At 34.8% G+C, this 25975-nt stretch overlaps 1 non-coding gene across 1 annotated transcript; it reads right to left on the bottom strand.

Moving 5' to 3' along the window:
* Positions 1-1022: 1022 nt before the first annotated feature.
* Positions 1023-1129, bottom strand: LOC139845919 (small nucleolar RNA R71). The gene has a single exon (XR_011758672.1). It is a non-coding gene; the product is annotated as a small nucleolar RNA R71 (small nucleolar RNA).
* Between the last annotated feature and the right edge of the window lie 24846 nt (positions 1130-25975).

Below are 25975 nucleotides of genomic sequence, written 5' to 3'. Positions count from 1 at the left end.
ACGAAGGAGTAGTACGATTTAAGCCCCGCTAAATATAAATTTAAAACAGTACCCCCCCTCTTGGTGTTTGATTCTGACGTGTTGCGACCTAACGACACCGCACAAATAAAACCGTCCGTTTCGGCCATATCAAGAGGGAAGCTAGTTTTTGGCTCCACTGCCGGGGAACTGGTATCAGACATACTGCTCTCTATCAAACTTATTCATAAGCATTTAGTGGTGTCTAAGAAAGACAATTATACACGGACTTGGTAGTTGGATTTTCCAAACAGTCTCCAATTATATTAGGACCAAAAGGATCCTGCCTCTCCGTAGTCGGCCTGTCCACTTGGTTTCTTGAATAGTTCGTGCGGAGCTCTGTTATCGAAATACCAGGGAATCAGGAGCCAGAACCAAAAACATATTCAACCTTAGGATAGTTAGTTAAATTAGAATTAGATTACCTTAGATTAAGACTACCTTAGATAAGCTTAGCTTACCTTAGATTACTTCAGAAATTTAGTTTATCTGCTTAAAATTAAAAACAAAAAGGCATAGCCATTGTATGACCCAAACCCAATCTAGACCAGGGCCTGTTGTTGTTCGTACCTGATCCAGACGCAATAATCTCTAAAGCACGCAAGGAAGCACGAATCAGAAATAAAATGGTGTTACGCGTTACTTTAGCAGAAAATACCAAACCCTCGATTGAAGGTCGAGGAGGACCAATCAGATTTCCAGAGATTCAAGGACACTCGTTCGAGTTAAAACATCACATCATCCAGCTCATCCTGAATAGCTGTCAGTTTCATGGATAACCGAATGACGATCTTAATTCTCACCTTGATAAATTCATATCTCTTTCGAACTCCTACAAACAGCCAGGGATATGACAAGATATAGTCCGGCTATACTTGTTTCCCTATTCTCTCACTCATCATGCTCAAACCTGGTTCGAAGGACTGAAAAAAGATTCCATCACGTCATGGACGGAGATGGCTACTAAATTCCTAACCAAATATTTTCCTCCTTCTAAACAAACCAAACTAAAAAATGACATCATTAACTTCAAACAAAGTTATGATGAATCTCTTTACACTGCATGGGAGCGATTCAAAACCCTGCTGAAGAAATGCCCTAATCACTAGCTAGAACGCTCAGCCCAAATCTGTACCTTCTACAATGGTCTTACGGTAAATCATAGGACGACGATCGATGCAACAGCTCAAGGGAATCTGATGAACCAAACCGCAGACGAAGCATGGGAATTGCTCGAGAACATGACAATGCATCATCATGACAGGAATAGTGGTGAAAAAACTTCATCATCGGCCCCACTCTCGGCACTTAACAATCAAACGGAGGTCATCAAGTCCCTCACGGATAAGATGGAATCTCTCGCTAAACAACTCGGAGAATTGAGGACGCAGCCGCAGCAGGTCAACCAAGCTCAGGCTTGTGTTAATTGTCCCAACCCGCAACCCACTGAAGAATATCAAGTTGAGTACGAAAACCCTGACGGATCAGTCTGTTACGTTCAATACACAGCTCGTCCACCAAATCCTGGATTCAATCAACAACCTAGGGTTAATCAGTTCCAGCGAAGAAACCAGCCTTTTCGCTATCGCTACCCACCTTATCCAGCCCAACAATCTCAGTTGACCTACGATCAACCACTTCCACTCACTGGTCCACCAGTCGAGGAAAATTCCCTACCACCCAGATTACAAAAGCAACTAACCCCACTCTCAGAGCTGATGATTAGTTGACTCTGTTCATTCAAGGACAAAAACAGCTAAATCAGAGAACTGTAGCAGACAAGATCAGACGGAGATACTAATGAGAAATCAGTTGGCTCTGCTCAAAAGTCTGGAAACGCAGATCGGATAGTTATCACAACGCCTTGAAACTCGACCGCAGGGAAGGCTACCAAGTAATACTATCCAAAATCCCCACATAGAGAAATCAAAGCAAATCGATACCGTAATCCCAGAGGAAGAACCACGGAGAAGGTCAGCTAGGCTCAAGAACAAATCGACATATACTCAGAAGTTGACCCCTGCAACTCCAATTCGTGTACCCTATCCTGGAAGGCTACAGGAGGAACCATCCAAGCTTGATTCTTTCAAACTTTATGGAAGATTCCTGGACACTATGTCCAAAGTCCCTAACTAGAAGAGATACATCCGAAGGCTTCTCTCTACAAAGGAAAGAATACCAGATTCTAACAAAATTCCCCTGAGTGAAGAATGCTCTGCATTACTCAGAAACTCTCTACCACTAAAACTAGGAGATACAGGCCGATTCGTTTTCTCGTGTTCAATCTACCAATCTGGAATCATTCATGCGCTAGCAGATTTAGGAGCAAGTATCAACCTAATACCCTACTCTCTCTACAAGAGATTAGAGTTAGGAGACTTATCACCAACTAAAATGACAATCCAACTTGCCGATCACACAATTCGATATCCTAAGGGCATAGTTGAGAACGTCTTGGTGAAAGTCGAAAAATTCTTGTATCCTACGGATTTCGTAGTAATAGATATTAAGGAAGACCTACACACACCAGTAGTGTTAGGAAGACCTTTCATGAATACGGCTAGGACTGTCATTGATGTGTACAATCAAACCATGATCTTACGATCACATGGGGATAGCGTTACCTTCAAATTTGACCGACCAACCGATCTTTCTGGATAGGCAGAGATTTTTGCAATTTCCACCAGACAGATCACTTCTGATGATGAGTCTTCACCACCAGCCGATGATATCGTGATGGGTGTCGAATCACAGTTTGTAGACGACCCAGAAATGGAAGAAGAGAATTCCAGCGAAGAAATAGAGGATGAGGAGGAATCTGAAGAGGAAGAAGAAATGGAAGACGTAAAAGAAACTGCGATAATACCCTCTCTAAGCATTAAGCATCACGAAGAATTAATGAGGCTTGAGACGGAAGATCACAGTTTAATCATTCGCTTCAAGAAGAAGACTGAGAAGGCTGAGGTCAAGGATATAGAAATTGATCCTGCAAGTATCAAAGTGGAAAATCAGAATACTGAAGAAACCCATTCATCAGACGCATCCTCAGAAGAACACTATACCAATGATAACGAGGAAGAGCAACATGAAGACATTCTGAATAACTCACACTCTCCAACCGAACCAGATCAAGGGGAGCCGAATTCTTCTTCAGATCGGATTCCAGTCATATCTACACACGCAGGCATGATAACCTTCATCAATGATACCGATGAATTTGAAGATATTCTCGAAGCTATCCGTAAATCAATAATTGATTTTACACTACGCTTAATAGAACGAATTCTGGCTATCCGAGAAGAATATAAACTTTATCTCCAAAGAGAATACAATGATGTTCAAAATCCTAGAAGAACGCATTCAATACTTTATCAACACTCTTCATGATCATATCTACCAAGAAAAAAGGCAACGAGAGCACAATTCAGTGGTTCGCACTATTTTTGAGACAAGATTCTGTCGAGATCAGAAGATCATTTACTCTAAGGTTTATAACGCCTTAGCCGGATCTGCACTTCCGTTCTCAGCAAACCAATGAGCACTACTGACTCTCATCCGGAAGCACATAGATCTTTCCATCGGACGCCTGACTTATCACTCTGATTTGCAAATGATCGAGGATATTCACAGCTTTTTCGCTCTATTGGAAAGAGATAATTTCGAAAGCACACCAGACAGACTAGTGATTTACGTAACAATTGATCACCATGCTGATCTGATAATCAAAGAGTTACGAGACGCTGTTACGGAGGAAGTAAGGTGCAACAGTCCGTTCTCTCATCTTGAACCAGATCAAGTCAACATTGCCACCTATGTTACGAAGCAGATATCATGTATCTTCCACGAATTGACAGATCCAAGTTTCACATTTAAATTCGGATGTCGGGAGATATACTCAAAGACGGTGACATTCATACTCGGGTCAGGATTGCTGTTCACTTCTTTTCAGCTTCGTCTTCTAACAAATTTGTGCAAAGCTACCGACTCTTACTGTGGAGATCACCATTCTGAAGACTTCAAGATTCTAAAGATACAGTTTCTGACATTGTTTGAAGACCTCCGAAATGAGCATCTCATCAGAGAAACTGATATGGCCGAAATGGATGATTTTATTTGTGCGGTGTCGTTAGGTCGCAACACGTCAGAATCAACCACCAAGAAGGGGGTACTGTTTTAAATTTATATTTAGCGGGGCCTAAATCGTACTACTCCTTAGTATGAGTAAGGGAAGTATGACCTAGAGTTGTATTTTTTGAGATATCAGTAGAATCGAACCTACATTTAAGCCTAAGATAGTTATGAAGGAGTAGTGGTTACTGAATTTTTGGGATTTTCTAATTTATAAGACAGAGAAAGTAAATGCGATAAAATTCGTAATTCGGATAAGGTTAAAGTAAGTGCATACTATGATTTCATCAGTTATTCTGTCGAGATTATGGAATACTGGTTCATGAATAGGCAGAGGCCTTGTATTCATTACACTTTTCCTAAACGCCCCTGTCAATAGACATGTCACTGTGTACTGCGCTAGGCTTAAAGATTCTGAATAGACAGCAACGTCCCTTACCCCCGACGCCCGTGCAGTCTGACTACAGGCATACACGTTTAGACGGCTCATCTAATTGAGCGACTCGGTTGGGTGATGTATTAACATTCCACAAAGGTCTAAACTTTCTTAAGCATAATAGAATACATGGTTTACCATATCCGAGTGATTTGATGTGTTTCAATGCTTTCTTTAATGATTGGTTTTAAAAGATAGTTAGGCCCTTAAAAAGAGTTTAACCTTAAAGTACACCATGGCCAAGTCAAGCTGACTTCCATGAACACGTTCAGTTATCCTAACGGTCCAATCCTTTATGTATCTAAACAAACAGTTCCTTAATTAACTAAGAATCCCTCAAGCGGGGTGCAATGCTTGAGACCGCGTTATGGTGCAGTGTACTAATCAACACTGACCGGGTTCCATGGCCTTACTTAGCAGAGGTACAGCTTACAACAACTGCTGTGCTTCAGCGTGCACGTACGAAGTTTATATGCTTGGTGACTACACTAGCATGGTCTGGGACTGACAATGTACTGAGGGTCTAGTCAGATGTTTCACTACGAAAGAGTCCTTAGTCGAATTCCAAAGCTCGATATACTTACTACAACCGGTGTGCCTCAGTCGATCTTACATTGTATCCGATAGACTTCTCTTACCAAGGGGTGACACAGATAGTGTACTCTGAATCGGGGTTCGCGACTTCCCAATAACAGAGCCAATAACTACGTTCTATTAGTTGGAAAGCGATTGAGTTTAAAGCATAATCAAAAAGCATTTCAACAACATACACAAACCATAACATTATTTCGTCATTATAACTGCTTACATCATAGCATACACTAAAGATAACTACTCGCTAATCATGGCAACAGTATCACATAACATAATGATAGATGACATTATATAAAGATAAAGGATAGAAGTACCAGTAGATTAAACGAGTTTCAAATACAAAAGGTGACAACTTCAAGACTCCAGACTGCTCCTAATACAAATTTCGGCGTTCTTCTCCGGTTACTAGCTTTCCTGCACGGAGTCGAAGACCTTGAGAGTATGACTAATATTGTACAAGAGAGAGAAATAAGTGAATTGAAGTGTGTGTTGGAATGAATGAAAAAGACCCTTTAGATAAGCATGAAATTTGCCTGCAAATGGCTGGCAGGCAGTTTGGCAAGCCGTTTGCAGGGGCCGTTTGCCAGGCCAGCCCGTTTAACGTGCATGTTTGATCTGGGAGTATGGCAGGCCATTTGCCATACTGGCAAGCATTTTGGCAAGCCGTTTGGCTTGCTGATTTGCTGGATCGTAACTTGATTTCTTGTCTTTCACCGTTTTCGCTCTATAATCTTCGTTTTAGCTCTGATTCTTTTTGCACCGTGATCGTATATACTTGTTCTTCAATTCTAACTGACGAAGTGGGTATTTTGCCAACAAAGTTCGAATCTTTCTAGTTTTTGGGCCTTAATACCGGGGTGAAAACGTGACTTTTTAGCCGATATCAAATATTCCACACTTAGACTTTGCTTGTCCTCAAGCAAACTCTCATTTTCCTTAAGAAATCTTTTTGGAGTTTTTTTCTAATAGCCTAAGCGGTTTGCTTTTTATTATAAGAGCAGAAAGATAAGATGAGTCATCTATGTTATGATTGAAACTATCACTGCAAGCATGCGATGAGGTTACATGACATAGGCTAGCTTTCACGGGTCACTCAAATCACACAAGTGTTTAGGGTTCCCTATAGATCTAAGAAATGAATTCATTCATAGCAAGTCATGCTGCACCCATCATCATAGGCTTGATAAAGACTCAAATCCTTGCTGCTAATGTGAGAACGGTAGTAATTTCAGCTTATAGGTCATTTGTCAATGATGGAAAGGAATTTTGGAGTGGTAGTGAAGTTATTTTTGAGGGGTGATACAAAAGGGTAACGTAGTCTTTATACAGACTTTTATTCGGATAGATAGGAGTGCTGAAATATTTGAGAAGCACTTTTGAACTTTTCTTCATGTGATATTCATTTTCGGTCAAGTTTTTCTTCGGCGTTTCTCTTAATAAGTTCTGCTCATTTTTTCAGAACTTTGATTTTTCGGTCAAGTTTTTCTTCGGCGTTTCTCTTGATTTTTCTGGATTTTTCGAGTAATAGTAAAGATGATGTAGATGTGGTGGTGGAGTAGAAGTAATGGAGGTGCGGAAGGTTTATTTTTGACAAATGGCTAGCTCTTCTGATTATAACCGAATCACGTTTCGCTGCTTTGGAAATGTAGATCTAAAGCAAGTTTTGATTCTGAGCACAGACATCGGCACTCTCAACGGAAAATAGTAAAGCATTAAAGATGAATGCTGGTCTTATTTGGGGTGCCTCACCATAATCAATATAGGTCGATAATGCCTTAGTCATGCAATGCTCAATTAGAGAGTTGGTTCAACCTAACAAGATTTTCACCCTACTTAAGCCTTACTTTTATTGACAAACGTTTTAGGTTTTCAAAAATACTTTTTCGAAAAGGCTTTCTTTTGTAAAAATTTTGAAATTTGGCTTAAGAACTTCGAATCTTCATAATGGGTTATTTTAATACAGCATAAAAAGATTATATCAGCATCCCACACTTAGATGAACATTGTCCTCAATGTTCCTAGTGTATCCCACACTTAGGAGTTTTAGTTGAAGATTTAGGAGTATTTTTCTAGTCTTTGAATTGGGTTGGAATCCCACACTTAGTGATAAGCTAGGATGTGGCATAGTTTGAAATTTGAGTTAGTAGCGGGAAGAAAGAAATACCCCTAGCAGATGCGGTTGGCTTTCAATCCTTGCATCTTTTATTGATCGGCTCATTTGTCATCCTTTATTCTTCTACTCTACTTTTTTGCACGGGTTGCCTCCCGGGAAGCGCTTTGTTTAAGGTCGTTGGCTCGACCGTAGTGATGCTTTAAAAAGCAAACATTCCTCGCTGATGGTTGTAATCTTGGTTTTCTTGAGGGAATGTGAGTCTTGGTGGGTAAATCCTGAGAAAGTTTCGGACCAATAGTGGTAGAAGATCTGGTACTTCTCTTGAAGATCTTCTGAAGGATAAGTAGTGCGCAGTTTTGGCTCTTGATAAGTCTTGAAGTCCGATGAGAATATGATCCACGGCTCTGCTGGTTGACCCATGAACATCAATCATAGAAGCAGTGCTGGTGGTGATTGTTTCTGATGTGCGTAGAGGTGTATATGAAATAGCTTATATTTTACTAGGAAAAACTATTAAATACTATACAATTTTACACAAGATATTTATTTATTTATAGAATGGATATACCTAAACCTTGCTACAACACTTATAGGCAGTGTACCTAATCGTACAGTAGTGTAGTTTTAGTAAGTCCGGTTCGTTCCACATGGAAAATCTTTTAAACAAAGCTTAACGCTATATTAGTTTTAATTTATAAAAATACAAATATATATAAGTAATATTATTATTATAAAGGGGGGTTTTTACCGTTTAATGACCGGTTTATCGATTTTAAAAAACTTTAGTCGCAGTTAAAACCTAATGTAAAATAATAAAAATAAATACAACTTAATTTAAAGCGTAAAGTGAATAACGATAAGGAAATTGCGATAAATAAAAGTGCGATAAAATAAAATTGCGATAATTAAAAAGTACGATAATTAAAAGTGCAATTAAATACAATGACAATAAATAAAAGTGCGATAATTAGAAGTGCAATTAAATGTAAAATAAAGGAAATTAAATATGAAATAAAAGAATTATGCTTATTTAAACTTCCGTAATCATGATGTTTGACGTGTTGATTTTAGTTTTATGCCCATGGGTTAATTGTCCTTTGTCCTGGATTATTTAATATGTCCGTCTGGTTTTTGTCCATAACAGTCCATCAGTCATAAATATAAAGTGCGAGTATCCTCGTCAAATTATCCTTATACCCGAAGTTAAATATTCCAACTAATTGGGGACTTAAACTGTAACAAGATTTTAATACTTTGTTTAATAATTACACCAGGTTATCGACTGCGTGTAACCCAAGGTTTTAATACTTTGTTATCAATTATGCCAAGTGTCCTTGTACATAATTTCACCCATGTTTTAATAATTCCATAGACTATTAATCCATTCCCGTGTCCGGTTAAATGAACGATTATTCGTACATATAAATATCCCGCTCATCGTGTCCGATCAAGTGTATATGGTTATTTATAGGGACGTCCAATTGTAAATCTTTATATTAAAATTAATAAACTATCATTTAGTTAAACAAATATAAAGCCCACTAATAGCCCATAGTCTAATTTCCACAAGTATCATTCTTTTGTCCAAACCCCAATTATGGTACAAAGCCCAATTACCCAATTTTAGTAATTAGCCCAACATCATGATTACTTCGATTTAAATAAGCATAATAATAACTTAGTTACGAGACATTAAATTAAAAAGGTTGAACATAACTTACAATGATTAAAAATAGCGTAGCGTTACACGGACAGAATTTCGACTTACACCCTTACAACATTCGCTAACATACCCTTATTATTAGGATTTAAAATTAAAATTAAAATTAAAATTAATATATATATATATATATATATATATATATATATATATATATATATATATATATATATATATATATATAATTTACGTATGATGAAGAAGGAAAAAGATGATTAAAAATGATCAAAATGCGTTGGCTTTTATAGGCAGTTTTGTCCAGGGTCTCTCTGCGACTCGCGGTCCTTTTGCATTACAAACTCTGCAACTCGCGGAGTTCGTAAACCCAGCTCACACAAATTTGTATCCTAGTCTGCCGACGGTTTTAATATAAATATAATATATATATAATTTATATAATTAATTATATATTATATTATATTTATATACATAGTTAACTTGTAATTTTTAGTCCGTTGCGTCGAGCGTTGAGAGTTGACTCTGGTCCCGGTTCCGGATTTTCGAACGTCCTTGCGTACAATTTAATATCTTGTACTTTGCGTTTTGAATCTTGTACTCTTGTAATTTCAAGACGTTTCTTATCAATAATTGGAACCTCTTTGATTGTATTTTGTACTTATGAGCTTTTTGGTCGTTTGCGTCTTCAATTCGTCGAATTTATCTTTTGTCTTCACCTTTTATTATTTAAACGAATATCACTTGTAAATAGAACAATTGCAACTAAAAGCTTGTCTTTCTTGAGGAATAATGCTATGAAATATATATTTGTTTTTAACATTATCAAATATTCCCACACTTGAGCGTTGCTTGTCCTCAAGCAATATAGTCTTGAAATACTAGAATCACTTCTTTATTCTTCACACTTTGTACAACAGTGATTTCTTTACGGCGGTATAAATAATGGTAGTAACGTTATGGTTTACAGTCCCACATGACTATAAAAATTTAGATCCTTTAAGGAAATTGGATCTTTATGAAAACATTTGATCTTTTGAAAATTTCATTCTAGATTTTACCCTAGATAAGTTTTCCGGAATAACCCTTCACCGGTGTTTGCAAATTCTTTTTGTGGGTTTGGTGGGTTTCAGATTTAAAAACTTTAGCTCAAAACTTGTGGTTTTGTGTCACCCACTTGCTAACCTTGTATTGGGAAAGCAACACATCCAGTATACTTGCTCCGTATATTACCTTTCGATAAACTACCGTCCGGTTGTAAAGGAAAGCATTGAACAAGCAACTGTTAAGGCAATGTCCCCTGACATGCTTTTAATTATGGTCTATAACGTGTCGAATGCAATTACTATCCTTTGTAGAAGCAATAGTAAAACTCACCCTTATAATTTTTCGGTCTGGAACAAGGTCCTGTCTTTGACCATGCTATGCAACCACCATTCTTACGGTTGACACCCGATTTGGTTCAGGTGACCTAATGAATTCTAGGTGAATTCCTAGGATTTTACGTTCAATGGTAATGAACGCATTGAAAATGGGTTTTCGAAAAACAAATCGGTTTTAATTTGATCAAAATATTTTCTCGTTCAAGCTCGAGTTTAGATATCATTGAATTCCATGAGTTTGAATTCTCAATCTTTAAGGTCAATCTCAAGGATTGAGTAATATCAGTCTTAAAAGCTGATTTTTGATCTTTTAAGGAGATTATCCTTTCTGGAGATCTGATTCATTAGTCTTATCCAGCTAATTTGCACGGCGTCCTCCCCATTTTACAAGATAAATCCTTCTCATGGTTAGGATAAATCTGACCACTTGGCGACCCTGTTTGATGCCGAGGTCCGTGGATTTCCTGCTGATTTTAGAGATGACTTTTCTAGATTTTTCATCAACCTACAGCTGGTCAGGATGACAATTTCATGACCTAAATCAAGAAGCGCGTTTCTTTTTCGGAAGACTTTACTTCCTTTTAATGATGGAATTGATTCATCATGTAGATCCATCGTTCTTTCAAAAGTATTACCATAAACCGGGTAAAACTGATTATTTTAGTCCAAAACAAAAGTATTTTCAATTATTTGTACAAAAATATGTGATATATGTTTTGAATAACTTGGTAAAAATTTCACACACTTGGTTTTTATTTTCCTTTCTTTGCCTTTTTATTCTCCTCTATTCCATTATAAACATGATTTTGAATTCCTTTAGTTGAAAATTTTGAAAAATTTTACTAGAAGTGGGTAGTCAGTATATAAGACTAGGGATGTTCTTTGTTATCAGAGAGCACTAGATTCTAATACAACTACTGCTTTACTAGTATTTTTAATGGTAACTACGTGTTTAAGATAAAAATTTTAAAAATCCAAAAGAATTTAACCCCTTCCCACACTTTAGATCTTGCAATGCCCTCATTTGCAAGAAATTAGTAACAATTTAAATTATTGAGGGTGATTAGCGTAGAAAAATGATTAAATTTTACCAAATTTTCCAAACATATTGGCGTTTGTTTGTTGAATGATAAATGGTGCACATCATTTGTTCATTCCGTCTTGTTGTTATTTCACATATATTTTGCATCTTTTCGTCAAAATTAGTTGCTTTTGCTGAACTTAATGTCAGTCTTTGAAAATGCGTTGTTTTACCCTGTTGTGTACATAAGATAAACTGCAAACATATATACATATTTTTGAAGTTTGGTATATTACCCCACATTCAAAAATTATTAAAATCTAATAATAAAAGTTATAAAATTATAAAAACTATTACAATATCAACATAAGTGCTAAATGTAGTAACATTACAAAAATAAAATAAATAAAACTAAATAAACTAGGGTTGTTACTGATACCAGTAGGGGTTCCATGCATAACTGTATGTGTTATAAAATGCTTCAGCTGGGTTATAAGTAGGATACGGTGGTTGGATCTCTATAGACCAGGGAGGGAATACGGGCTTTGGAGTAGGAATATAGTGTCTACCAATATGTTGGCAATGAGCTATGATGTAGTTTTGATGAACTTGCCAATCTTCAAATGCTCGATGTCTAGCATTTTCATACTCTTGTGAAGCTATAAACCTTTGCATTTTTGTCATTTCATTTCCCCCTCCCACATTACCTGGCTGTTGATTTCTCTCAACCTATGGATGTCTTCCATTATATTGTACTGCGGCGTTATTTCGCCTCTTCAAAACCTTAGCACCATGATATACATTTAAACCAATTGTATCGTGGGGTTCTGGTTCTTCGATTAATAATCCCCCCCGACTTATATCCACATCGAGATACTCAGCAATTAATGTAATAAATATACCACCTCCTATTATACTGTGCGGTCTCATCCCCCTAACCATAGCCGATAAATAATAACCCACACAATAAGGTATACTTACAGCGCTTTGTGGGTCTCGAATACACATGTGGTAAAATAAATCTTGCTCATTTACCTTTTCCTTATTTTTACCTCGCCGTGTAATCGAGTTCGCTAGAAACCTATGAATTATTCTTAATTCAGCTCTATCAATATCAAGATAAGAGTAATTTCCCCCTTTAAATCGGTGATGGCTAGTCATTTGACTCCATACACCATGCGTATCAAAATTTTCATCAATCTTCCTACCATTTAATATCAACCCTCGACAATCAGCAGATGCTAGCTCCTCAGGCGTATATATACGTAAGGCCTGAGCCATGTCTAGTAGAGACATGTGGCGCATCGAACCTCCTAACAAAAATCTAATAAAAGTTCGATCGATTAAACTAGCTACCCGATCATTTATTTCTATACTACACAATAATTCTTCACACCATACTTTATATACAGGTCTACGCATGTTGAATAATCGTACCCAATCGTTAAAAATAGAATTATCATACCTCTGTGTAAGTAATTCTCTAATCCGTTCGCCCAATCCTACAGCTTCTAACGGTTCCCATTCTATTACCCTAGGTACTTCAACAGCTTTAGAATGAAGAGTGTGCAAGCTCCTTTGGTATTTTGGATAATCTATCCAACGTCTATCTAATCTCAAGTTTGGGTGCAAATCTTCCACGTGCATATCTGAAAATGTCATAACTGGATGAGGTATATCTTGTTTGTAATAGTTATCAACATCCTGTTGTTCCGCATTCTCAGGAGGAGCAATGCGAGCTTGGGATGAAGATTCACCCCTTTCAGTCTGCAAAACACATCAAACACAATTTTTGTGCATCCAAATATGCATTAGTGTCAGCAAAATCATCAATCAAAATAATTACAATGACATGTTCAATTTATATCAAACTTATGCTCATTTTCATATTTTTATCAAATCTACACTTTTTCAAATAAGCATATACGAAAATGTTCGCTAAGTTCATAAGCATTCAACTCAAATAACATGTCAAAATAATCATTATTAGTAATTAAACAAGTTTCAAATGGCATTATCTCTCAAAAATCAAGTTCATGAATTTTAGACTTGAAAAAGTCCACTTTAATTCTCAAAAATCATGTTTAGGCTCAAAGTTTGAATCATTTAACTACCTAAACATGTTACACTACTTAATTTAGCAATAATTCATGACAAAAATCGGCCATAACCTGTTTAAATCAAAAAGCCCCAATTTTGCTCAAGAACACAAACTCTAGATTACTCAAAATTTGAAGTTTAAGGCTTCTAATCATGTTAAATAGCATCAATCTAGGTTATACAAGCATAATACATAATTAATTCAAGCATAATTACACTAAAAAGCATCAAAATTGAATTGGGTATAAAATTGCTCAAGAACACTAATTTTCGGATTAAATGGTGTTTAGGTGTAGAAATTTACCGTTTTCCTTGAGTAATTCCTTGATAGCATCCTTCTCAACATGATTTTAGTAAAAAATGTGATGATTTTTGGTGAAAAATTTCGATTTTGGGAGTGTTTTTTCGGGTTTTTTCGCAGTAAATTGAGTTGTGTGTGTTGGGGACTGATCTGTTCGTTCAGTTATATTTTTTTCTGTATTTTACAAACTCCGCGAGTCGCGGTATATTTCCTCTTCAAACTCTGCGAGTCGCGGAGTTCCTTTTTTTTTATAAAAACCTTAACTTATAAAACAATTAATTAATTAATTTTAAAATTTTGTTTCCCTTGTTGTTTAGGACGAGGTCGTTTCGGAACGGTGTCCTAGTCCGTCCCTCGACAAAATTTTAAAATTTGTCTATTTAAAGCACGATTTTAAAAGCAAAGATTTTTTTGGTTTTTTAATGTTTTTGGCATACTTTAATTCAATAAGATTAAAAATAATGATAATAAAAGTTCTCGACCCTCCATCGGGTAAAGCAATTTCGGTTCAACGACCTAGTCTTCAACTCATGACGAATTTTAAAAATCGTATTTTTAACTTAATGAGATAAAGTAAATTTTTGTTTTTTAAATTCACACCAAACTTAAATTTAAAATGCATAAAATTCAAAATTAATATTAATAATTCACACCAAACTTAAATTTAATTTTTGTTTTTATACATACAAACTTATATTAAAAATATTAAATTTTCAAATATTTATAATTTTAAAAGTTTACAATATTTATTTAATATTAATTTATTAATTAATTTTTTTTTTTAAAACATGGTAAAAATAAAATTAAAAATCTTTTTGGCTTTTATCCCACTTTAATCAATCAAATATTATTAAAAATATACGCCCCTCTTTTTGGTAAAGTAATTTCGATTCCATGTCCTAATTTAACTCATGACGAATTTTTGAAATATTTTGGGTTGATTGATTAAAGATATTTATACCTTAAGAATAAACGTTAAATTTCGCAGTGATGTAATAAATTTTTGTATGATATCAATAATTTCGGTCGCAAGACCTAATTTTATTGAATACCAATTTAATACTTTACAGCGAACAAATTAGCGTTTATTATCAAAAGGTTAAAAATAAAAATAAAAATAAAAACTGTACATACTTACCTGTGAAATAGATTTCTTAGTGATATGCTCTAGCTCACTCATAAGATAGTCGGACTAATTGATTTTCCATGGCTACATAGGCGTAACCTCGAGCATTTAATGTTTTTTCTTCTAAACATATGAACGGTCCATCTCTGCATAAAGTAACAAATTCGGTGTTTGAATAGGTTTGATTATTTGAACATTTACCTTCGTGTGACCATTTTCCGCATTTGTGACATCTTTCAAGGTGTCGTGCTCTTCTTTTCGCTGCGGATTTTGATTTTCCTTTACCAAATTGTAACTTATTATCTTCGCATCTGGATTCTTTTCTTACTCCGTCCAATTTTTCTCTGATTACTGATACCAGTTCACTCAGAAGTGTGTCATTATTACGTTTAGTAATCAAAGCGTGTAGGATTAGACCATGGTTTAGTTCACAGGAAGTCTTCATTTCGTAAAAATCTAAAAAAATAAAAATTCAGAATGGGGGGAGAAGACTAGTTCTTTAGGGTCTGCTAGGGAAAGACCATTCGGGTTCCATTTTCGAGAACTACACGAAAACATAAAATCTAACTCTAACAGAAATACATATTATCCTTTAAAGACTTGATTCTCCCCACACTTAGTTAGCTGTGGTATCGAAATTATGATTAACTTCATTGTCGACTTCCATTGGACTATCTATGTAATGTTTAACTATGTGACCATTAACCTTAAATTCAATCCCATTTGAATTTATCAATTCTACTGTTCCGTATGGGAAAACTCTTTTGACTATGAATGGTCCAGACCATCTTGATTTCAATTTTTTAGAAAATAGCTTGAATCGTGAATTGAAAAGAAGAACTCTGTCTCCTTCTTTAAATTCTTTTGAACTTCTGATTCTTTTATCATGCCATTTCTTCGTTCTTTCCTTATAGATTAATGAATTTTCGTATGCTTCATGTCTTAATTCTTCTAATTCATTTAATTGACTTAATCGTAGACGTCCGGCTTCATGTAAATCAAGATTACATGTCTTCAAAGCCCAAAATGCTTTGTGTTCAATTTCTACTGGAAGATGACATGCTTTTACATAAACGAGTCTGAAAGGTGTGGTTCCAATTGGAGTTTTGTAGGCTGTTCTAAAAGCCCAGAGTGCATCCTCCAACTTAATGGACCATTCCTTCGGATTTGATCCTACGGTTTTCTCTAGAATACGTTTTAAAGCTCAGTTGGTATTTTCAACTTGTCCACTTGTTTGTGGATGATATGCAGTGGAGATTTTATGAGTTACTCCATATCTTTTAAGAACTTTCTCAAGTTGATTATTACAAAAATGAGTTCCCCGATCACTTATTAAAGCTTTCGGTGTTCCAAACCTTGCAAAAAGACGTTTTAAAAAGTTGACTACAACTCGTGCATTGTTAGTTGGGAGAGCTTGTGCTTCCGCCCATTTAGATACATAATCAATGGCTACGAGAATGTATAAATTATTATGAGATTTTGGAAATGGACCCATAAAGTCAATACCCCAAATGTCAAATACTTGAATGACATTTTATGGCATTTCATCACGTTGACTTATTTTTCCGGCCCTTTGACAAGCATCACAGGATTTGCAAAGAAGGTGTGCGTCTTTGTAAATTGTAGGCCAATAGAATCCAGCATCATAAACTTTTCTTGCTATTAGTTGAGGCCCATAATGCCCTCCTGTTGGTCCTGTGTGACAATGGTTTAAGATTTTACTAGCTTCCTCCCCGAATACACATCGGCGTATTATTCCATCGGGACAACTTTTAAACAAATGTGGATCTTCCCAGAAATAGTGTTTTATATCACTAAAGAATTTCTTTCGTTTTTGGTACGACAATCCTTTTTCAAGGAATCCACATACTAAGTAGTTTACATAGTCTGCAAACCATGGAATATCATTATAATCTATCTTCAATAGATATTCATCAGAAAAGTTGTCTTGTATGGCCGATTCATTTAGAACTTTTAATTCGGTATTTTCAAGACGAGAAAGATGATCAGCGGCGAGATTTTCTGTTCCTCTTTTATCTCAGATTTCAATATCAAACTCTTGTAAGAGTAAGATCCAACGGATTAATCTTGGTTTAGCATCTTGTTTTGAAAATAGGTATCTAAGAGCAGAATGGTCGGTATAGACCACCGTTTTTGCTAGAACGAGATATGAACGAAATTTGTCAAAAGCAAAGACAATAGCAAGGAGTTCTTTTTCAGTAGTTATGTAGTTCGTTTGTGCTCCTTGTAACGTTTTACTAGCATAATATATAGGTTGAAATTGTTTTTCAATCCTTTGTCCTAAAACGGCTCCCATTGCAAAATCACTTGCATCGCACATTAGTTCAAACGGTAAATTCCAATTTAGAGTTATCATGATCGGCGCATTAGTGAGTTTCTCTTTAAGAATATTAAAAGATTTGATGCATTCATCTGAAAAGATGAATGGAGCATCTTTTTCTAGGAGTTTATTCATAGGAGTGGCAATTTTAGAAAAATCTTTTATGAAGCATCGGTAAAAACCGGCATGCCATAGAAAACTCCTAACTCTTCTAACATTGGTGGGATGTCGAAGTTTAGCAATTACATCTACTTTAGCTCTATCCACTTCAATTCCTTCATTTGAAATTTTATGACCCAGAACGATGCCTTCTTTAACCATGAAATGGCATTTCTCCCAATTAAGTACTAGATTTGATTGTTCGCATCTAATAAGCATTCGTTCAAGATTAACTAGATATGTTTCAAATGTATCACCGAAGACTGAAAAGTCATCCATGAAAACTTCCATGCATTCTTCTATCATGTCGTGAAAAATCGCCATCATGCACCTTTGAAAGGTTGCAGGGGCGTTGCAAAGTCCAAATGGCATGCGTTTGTAAGCAAAAGTACCATAAGGGCACGTGAACGTGGTTTTCTCTTGGTCTTCGGGTGCTATTGGAATTTGAAAATATCCGGAAAAACCATCTAGAAAACAATAGTAACTGTTTCCGGCTAATCTTTCTAACATTTGATCAATGAAAGGTAAGGGAAAGTGATCTTTTCTGGTGGCGTCATTTAATTTTCTATAATCAATACATACACGCCATCCTGTTACAGTCCTAGTAGGAATAAGCTCATTTTTCTAATTTGTAATAACAGTCATGCCACCCTTCTTAGGCACGCATTGAACTGGGCTTACCCATGGACTATCAGAAATTGGATAAATTAAACCTGCATCTAGCAGTTTAATAATTTCTTTCTTAACAACATCTTGCATATTCGAATTTAGTCTTCGTTGGCGTTGCACATACGTTTTATGACCTTCTTCCATAAGAATTTTATGTGTGCAATATGAAGGACTTATTCCTTTAATATCATGAATCTTCCATGCAATGGCTGGTTTATGAGCTTTCAACACAGAAATGAGTTGTGATTTCTCATTTTCAGTAAGAGAAGACGATATTATTACAGGTAATTCAGATTCACCATGTAAATAAGCGTATTCCAAATGGTTTGGAAGTGGCTTTAACTCTAATTTCGGAGGTTCTTCTATCGATGATTTATATCGATATCTGTCTTCTTCTTTTAGCATTTGAATTTCTTCTGTTGTTGGTTCATATCCATTAGCTATTAGTGTAGCTAACATTTCAGTTTCATCAATTGGTTCAGTTCCTTCTCCTAAAGAACATTCTCCTGTTCCTTGTAATTCTGGAAATTCTTCTAACAATTCTGCATGTGAATCTATAGTTTGAATATAATAACATGTATCATCTGCAGATTGCGGTTGTTGCATTACTCTATCAACTGAAAAGGTAACACTCTCGTCCTCTATACTTAGGGTCAATTTCTTACCAAACACGTCTATCATTGCTTTAACCGTGTTTAAGAATGGTCTTCCTAATATGAGAGGAACTTGAGAATCTTCTTCCATGTCCAGAACAACAAAATCTACTGGAAATACTAAAGTACCAACTTTAACTAGCATGTTCTCCATTATCCCTCTAGGATATTTTATTGATCGATCGGCTAGTTGTATGCTTATTCTTGTTGGTTTCAATTCTCCAAGGTCTAGTTTAGCGTATAGTGAATATGGCATTAAATTTATACTAGCACCTAAGTCTGCCAATGCTTCTATTGAACTAAGACTACCCAGAAAACATGGAATTGTGAAACTTCCTGGATCAGATAATTTTTCTGGTATCTTATTCAACAGCACTGCAGAATAATTAGCATTCATAGTAGCGGCCGAGAGTTCTTCCATTTTCTTTCTATTTGTGATTAGATCTTTCAGAAATTTAGCATATCTAGGCATTCCTGAAATCACATCAATTAAAGGAAGATTTACATTTATCTGTTTAAACATATCCAAGAATTTGGATTACTTGGCTTCAAGTTTCTCTTTTCTCATTTTACTCGGGTAAGGAAGTGGTGGTTGGTATGGTTTAACATAAGGTTTAGCTTTAACTGTGTTATCTTCATTAACCTTTTTAACTACCGGTTCTTTTTCCTTATCTTGTTCAGGTTGTGGTTCTTGTGGAGTAGGAATAGCTTCATCAGAAATTACAGGTATTTCAGGTGGTTTAAGTGTTGTACCACTTCTTGTGGTAATGGCTTTAGCTGTTTCATTCCGGGGGTTAGCATTTGTATCACTAGGTAAACTCCCCGATTTTCTTTCACCTATTAACCTTGCTAGGTTACTTACTTCTTGTTCCAGATTTTGAATAGAAGCTTGTTGATTACCAAATGCTTGAGCATTTTGTTCATTCGTTTGTTTCTGAGATGTGAAAAACTGCGTTTGAGTTTCAACTAGCTTCGTCATCATATCTTCTAAATTCGGCTTTTTATCATCGGGTTGTGGTGGTTTGTTTTGAAAATTAGGTCTTTGCTGGTTGTAAGTATTGTTGGATACTTGTTGATTACTAGGACCTTGTTGATTGTTGTATGGAACATTTCGATTATAATTTTTGATTTTGATTGTAAATCGGTCTTGGCGGTTAATAATTATTCTGATAATTATTTCCAGGCTTTTAGTTTATGTATGAAATATTCTCTCTTTGTTCCATTGCTAGTTCAATACTAAGACAATCTTTTGTCAAATGTGGTCCTCCACACTGCTCACAACTAATTCGTATTGAGTGTATATCTTTAGTCATCTTTTCCATTCTTCTCTCGACAGCATCTATCTTTGCGGAAATGGAATCTAAGTCATGGCTAGAATCGGCTCTAGCTGCTTTAGATGATCTAACGATATCTTTTTCTTGGTGCCACTCATGTGAATGGGAAGCAGTGTTATCAATAATTTTGTAAGCATCAGTTTCTGTTTTCTTCATAATGGAACCACCAGCTGCTATATTTATGTCTTTTCTTGTAGTGATGTCGCATCTTTGGTAGAATATTTGTACTATTTGACAGGTGTCTAAACCATGTTGCGGATATCCTCTTAATAACTTTCCAAATCTTGTCCATGCCTCATATAGAGTTTCATTTGGTTTCTGTGTGAACGTAACAATTTCTCCTTGAAGTCTTACGGCTTTAGATGCCGGAAAGAATTGTTTAAGAAATTTTTCAACTAAAACATCCCATGTATCAATCGCCCCTTCAGGTAACGATTCCAACCAATCTTTGGCTTCTCCCTTTAAAGTCCAGGGAAATAACATGAGATATATATGTTCATCCTCAACTTCTCTTATTTTAAATAAAGTGCAGATCCTATTAAAGGTACGAAAATGTTCATTTGGATCTTCCTTCGGCGCACCACTAAATTGGCATTGATTAGTCACCATGTGTAGAATTTGTCCTTTGATTTCATAATCTGGCGCATTAATGTCTGGATGAGTAATTGTGTGACCTTGGCCAGTGCGTTTAGCTCTCATTCGGTCTTCCATACTTAAAGGTTCCAAATTTTCCATGATTGAATTTGTTGAATCTAAATCACTAGAGGATTCTGATTTAATGGTTCGTTCCTCAACAATCTCTGTTTGAATGATTGGTGGTTCCGGAGGAAAAATTAATGGTTCAGGATCTATGAATCGTCCCTGAATATTCTCCGGATTCTCAATTGTGAGGTCGGGTTCAAAAAATGGATTATCGAAAATTTGAATTGGAGTACTTGGTCGACTGGATGACGATTCTAAAGAAAAATCAACGGCGACAATATTTGCTAGATGTCTTGATCTGGTTACAGGTGGTGAACGTACAAAAGGTGGTGAACGTCTTGCTCGGTGCATTCACTGAATATCCTATTAGTTTTTAAAAGGAAAGAAAAATTATATAAGTTATCCAATTAATAGACTTTTCTGATTTTGCCCACGTTTCGAATAGCCAAAAGATGCAGCAGAGGGGCAGGATTCGTTTGGTCTCAATATAATTGAGTACTGTTTGGCTCCAATAACCCGGTCCACGTACAAATCCAACTATTACTACGAACCAGAAAATTTTGATGTCTATCAATTTAACCACTTAAAATAAATTTTCGTAATTTAAAGAAATTTAGAGAAGAAATAGAATAAAAATCTATGTCCTAAAAACTAGAATGGCGAGAAATAAGAAAGAAAAAGAGCGCGTCGAAAAAGGTCGAAAAAGAAAAGGGTTGAAAAATAAAAGGCGTCGAAAAATAAGAAAGAAAAAGAGTGACTATGAAACTTTAAAACACTCGACTAACCCAACCTTATTATTATCACTAACTTAAAATTAAAATTGCAAATTGAGATTACTAATTGGAGTGATAATTGATACATAGGTAAAAGGCGTCGAAAAATAAAAATAAGAAAATAGTGCGTTGAAACTTAAAAAGGAACTAAAAACTAAAAACTAAAAGTTGCGTCTAAAAATATTAAGGCTTACAAGTAAAACTATATCCCAAATGGCAATAACTTAAAAAGGTACTTAAGGGATTTTACGGCAAAGCCTAAAAATCTAGAAGTAAAAATAACTATGGCAAAAATTATGACTTAAAACTAAATACGAATGAAAAATTACAAAAATTACGCTAAAAACAAATAAAAAGGGACAAAATATAAAAATATACTAAAAGTTGTAAAAAGTACAATTTTTATAAAAATATTATTTTTATATCATTTATTTTAGAAAAGTATTAATTTTTTTAATATATAAATAAAACTAATTATAATTTAATATTATTAATTAATTTAAAAATTAAACTAAATAATAATAATAATTAAACTAATTTAGGGTTTATTAATAATAATAATAAATAATACTCCGTAATTAATGCGATTAGGGTTATGTGGCCTGTCTGTCAGGGAAGATCCGCGAGTTGCGGTGAACCAAGTTCAAAAACTCCGCGAGTCGCAGAGGGTGCAGTTTCAGTTCAGAAACAAGTTCAAATTCGACAGGTTCGGTTTTTATTATATTTTTTTTCTGTTTTATATTTTATGTTTTAATAATTAAATTAAATATTTATATAAATTAAATAAAAACTTATATTTTAAAAACTAAAATAAAAATAGAAATACAAAAATTTTATAAAACTTAAATATTTAACAAACTCTTAAAAATATTTATATTTTTGTTTTTCTTTTTATATTTTCGAATATTTAAAACGTATTTTTACAAAAACGTATTTTTATAAAAGTAAACTAAAAATAAAAATCTTTTTTTTTATATTAGCGTTGCGCTTCCGGCTTTTAAGCTAGATTTTGTTCCCCGGCAGCGGCGCCAAAAATACTTGATGTGCGTAGAGGTGTATATGAAATAGCTTATATTTTACTAGGAAAAACTATTAAATACTATACAATTTTACACAAGATATTTATTTATTTATAGAATGGATATACCTAAACCTTGCTACAACACTTATAGGCAGTGTACCTAATCGTACAGTAGTGTAGTTTTAGTAAGTTCGGTTCGTTCCACAGGGAAAATCTTTTAAACAAAGCTTAACGCTATATTAGTTTTAATTTATAAAAATACAAATATATATAAGTAATATTATTATTATAAAGGGGGTTTTTACCGTTTAATGACCGGTTTGTCGATTTTAAAAAACTTTAGTCGCAGTTAAAACCTAATGTAAAATAATAAAAATAAATATAACTTAATTTAAAGCGTAAAGTAAATAACGATAAGGAAATTGCGATGAATAAAAGTGCGATAAAATAAAATTGCGCTAATTAAAAAGTACGATAATTAAAAGTGCAATTAAATACAATGACAATAAATAAAAGTGCGATAATTAGAAGTGCAATTAAATGTAAAATAAAGAAAATTAAATATGAAATAAAAGAATTATGCTTATTTAAACTTCCGTAATCATGATGTTTGACGTGTTGATTTTAGTTTTATGTCCATGGGTTAATTGTCCTTTGTCCTGGATTATTTAATATGTCCGTCTGGTTTTTGTCCATAACAGTCCATCAGTCATAAATATAAAGTGCGAGTATCCTCGTCAAATTATCCTTATACCCGAAGTTAAATATTCTAACTAATTGGGGACTTAAACTGTAACAAGATTTTAATACTTTGTTTAATAATTACACCAGGTTATCGACTGCGTGTAACCCAAGGTTTTAATACTTTGTTATCAATTATGCCAAGTGTCCTTGTACATAATTTCACCCCTGTTTTAATAATTCCATAGACTATTAATCCATTGCCGTGTCCGGTTAAATGAACGATTATTCGTACATATAAATATCCCGCCCATCGTGTCCGATCGAGTGTATATGGTTATTTATAGGAACGTCCAATTGTAAATCTTTATATTAAAATTAACAAACTATCATTTAGTTAAACAAATATAAAGCCCACTAATAGCCCATAGTCTAATTTCCACAAGTGTCGTTCTTTTGTCCAAACCCCAATTATGGTACAAAGCCCAATTACCCAATTTTAGTAATTAGCCCAACATCATGATTACTTCGATTTAAATAAGCATAATAATAACTTAGTTACGAGACATTAAATTAAAAAGGTTGAACATAACTTACAATGATTAAAAATAGCGTAGCGTTACACGGACAGAATTTCGACTTACACCCTTACAACATTCGCTAACATACCCTTATTATTAGGATTTAAAATTAAAATTAAAATTAAAATATATATATATATATATATATATATATATATATATATATATATATATATATATATATATATATATATAATTTACGTATGATGAAGAAGGAAAAAGATGATTAAAAATGATCAAAATGCGTTGGCTTTTATAGGCAGTTTTGTCTAGGGTCTCTCCGCGACTCGTGGTCCTTTTGCATTACAAACTCCGCAACTCGCGGAGTTCGTAAACCCAGCTCACACAAATTTGGATCCTAGTCTGCCGACGGTTTTAATTTAAATATAATATATATATAATTTATATAATTAATTATATATTATATTATATTTATATACATAGTTAACTTGTAATTTTTAGTCCGTTGCGTCGAGCGTTGAGAGTTGACTCTGGTCCCGGTTCCGGATTTTCGAACGTCCTTGCGTACAATTTAATATCTTGTACTTTGCGTTTTGAATCTTGTACTCTTGTAATTTCGAGACGTTTCTTATCAATAATTGGAACCTCTTTGATTGTATTTTGTACTTTTGAGCTTTTTGGTCGTTTGTATCTTCAATTCGTCGAATCTATCTTTTGTCTTCACCTTTTATTATTTAAACGAATATCACTTGTAAATAGAACAATTGCAACTAAAAGCTTGTCTTTCTTGAGGAATAATGCTATGAAATATATGTTCGTTTTTAACATTATCAGTTTCTCTGATGGGATGCTCATTTCGGAGGTCTTCAAACAATGTTAGAAACTGTATCTTTAGAATCTCGAAGTCTTCGGAATGGTGATCTCCATAGTAAGAGTATGTAGCTTTGCACAGATTTGTTAAAAGACGAAGCTGAAAAGAAGTGAACAACAATCCTGACCCGAGCATTAATGTCATCATCTTTGAGTATATCTCCTGACATCCGGCTTTAAATGTGAAACTTGGATCTGTGGATTCGTGAAAGATACTTGATACTTGCTTCGTAACATAGGTGGCAATGTTGACTCGATCTGGTTCTAGATGAGAGAACAGATTGTTGCACATTACTTCCTCCGTAACTGCATCTCGTAACTCTTTGATAATCAGATCAGCATGGTGATCAATTGTTACGTAAATCACTTGTCTTTCTGGTGTACTTTCGAAATTATCTCTTTTCAAGAGAGTGAAAAAGCTGTGAATATCCTCGATCATTTGCAAATCAGAGTGATAAGTCGGGCGTCCGGTGAAAAGATCCATGTGCTTCACTCAGTGGAATTTTGTTAGAATCTGGTATCCTTTCCTTTGTAGAGAGAAGCCTTCGGATGTATCTCTTCTAGTTGGGGACTTTGGACATAGTGTCTGAAAGGACCCGTTCATACCGATTATAAACGATTCACAATAGTTGATTTAATTGCGAGGTATTTGACCTCTATATGATACATTTTACAAACATTGCATTCTTTTTTAAAATACAACTTTCTTTACATCGAAAATTGACGGCATGCATACCATTTCATAATACATCCAACTATAATTGACTTTATAATAATCTTGATGAACCCAACGACTCGAATGCAACGTCTTTTGAAATATGTCATGAATGACTCCAAGTAATATCTCTAAAATGAGTAAATGCACAGCGGAAGATTTCTTTCATACCTGAGAATAAACATGCTTTAAAGTGTCAACCAAAAGGTTGGTGAGTTCATAGGTTTATCATAATAATCATTTCAATAATTTCAAAAGACCACAAGATTTTAATTTGCATAGTTAACTGTAGGAACACTCATCTGCAAAAATCATCATACAGGAACACTCATCTGTATAAAATCCATTCATATGGTGAACACCTGGTAACCGACATTAATAAATGCATCTAGAATATCCCCAAATATACAGGTACACTCATCTGTATATAAAATCAAAGTACTAAAGCATCCATAACCTGGATGGGGTTTGTTAGGCCCATAGATCTATCTTCAGGATTCGCGTCAATTAGGGGGTCTGTTCCCTAATTCTTAGGCTACCAAGCTAAAAGGGTGATATTCAATTTCGATAATCCAACCATAGAATGTAGTTTCGATTACTTGTGTCTATTTCCTAAAACAT

The sequence above is a fragment of the Rutidosis leptorrhynchoides genome, chromosome 4 (genome assembly GCF_046630445.1).
Source record: "Rutidosis leptorrhynchoides isolate AG116_Rl617_1_P2 chromosome 4, CSIRO_AGI_Rlap_v1, whole genome shotgun sequence".
Lineage (NCBI taxonomy): Eukaryota > Viridiplantae > Streptophyta > Magnoliopsida > Asterales > Asteraceae > Rutidosis > Rutidosis leptorrhynchoides.
The sequence above is the reverse complement of the archived record's forward strand: the minus strand, read 5'-3'. Positions and strand labels throughout refer to the sequence as shown.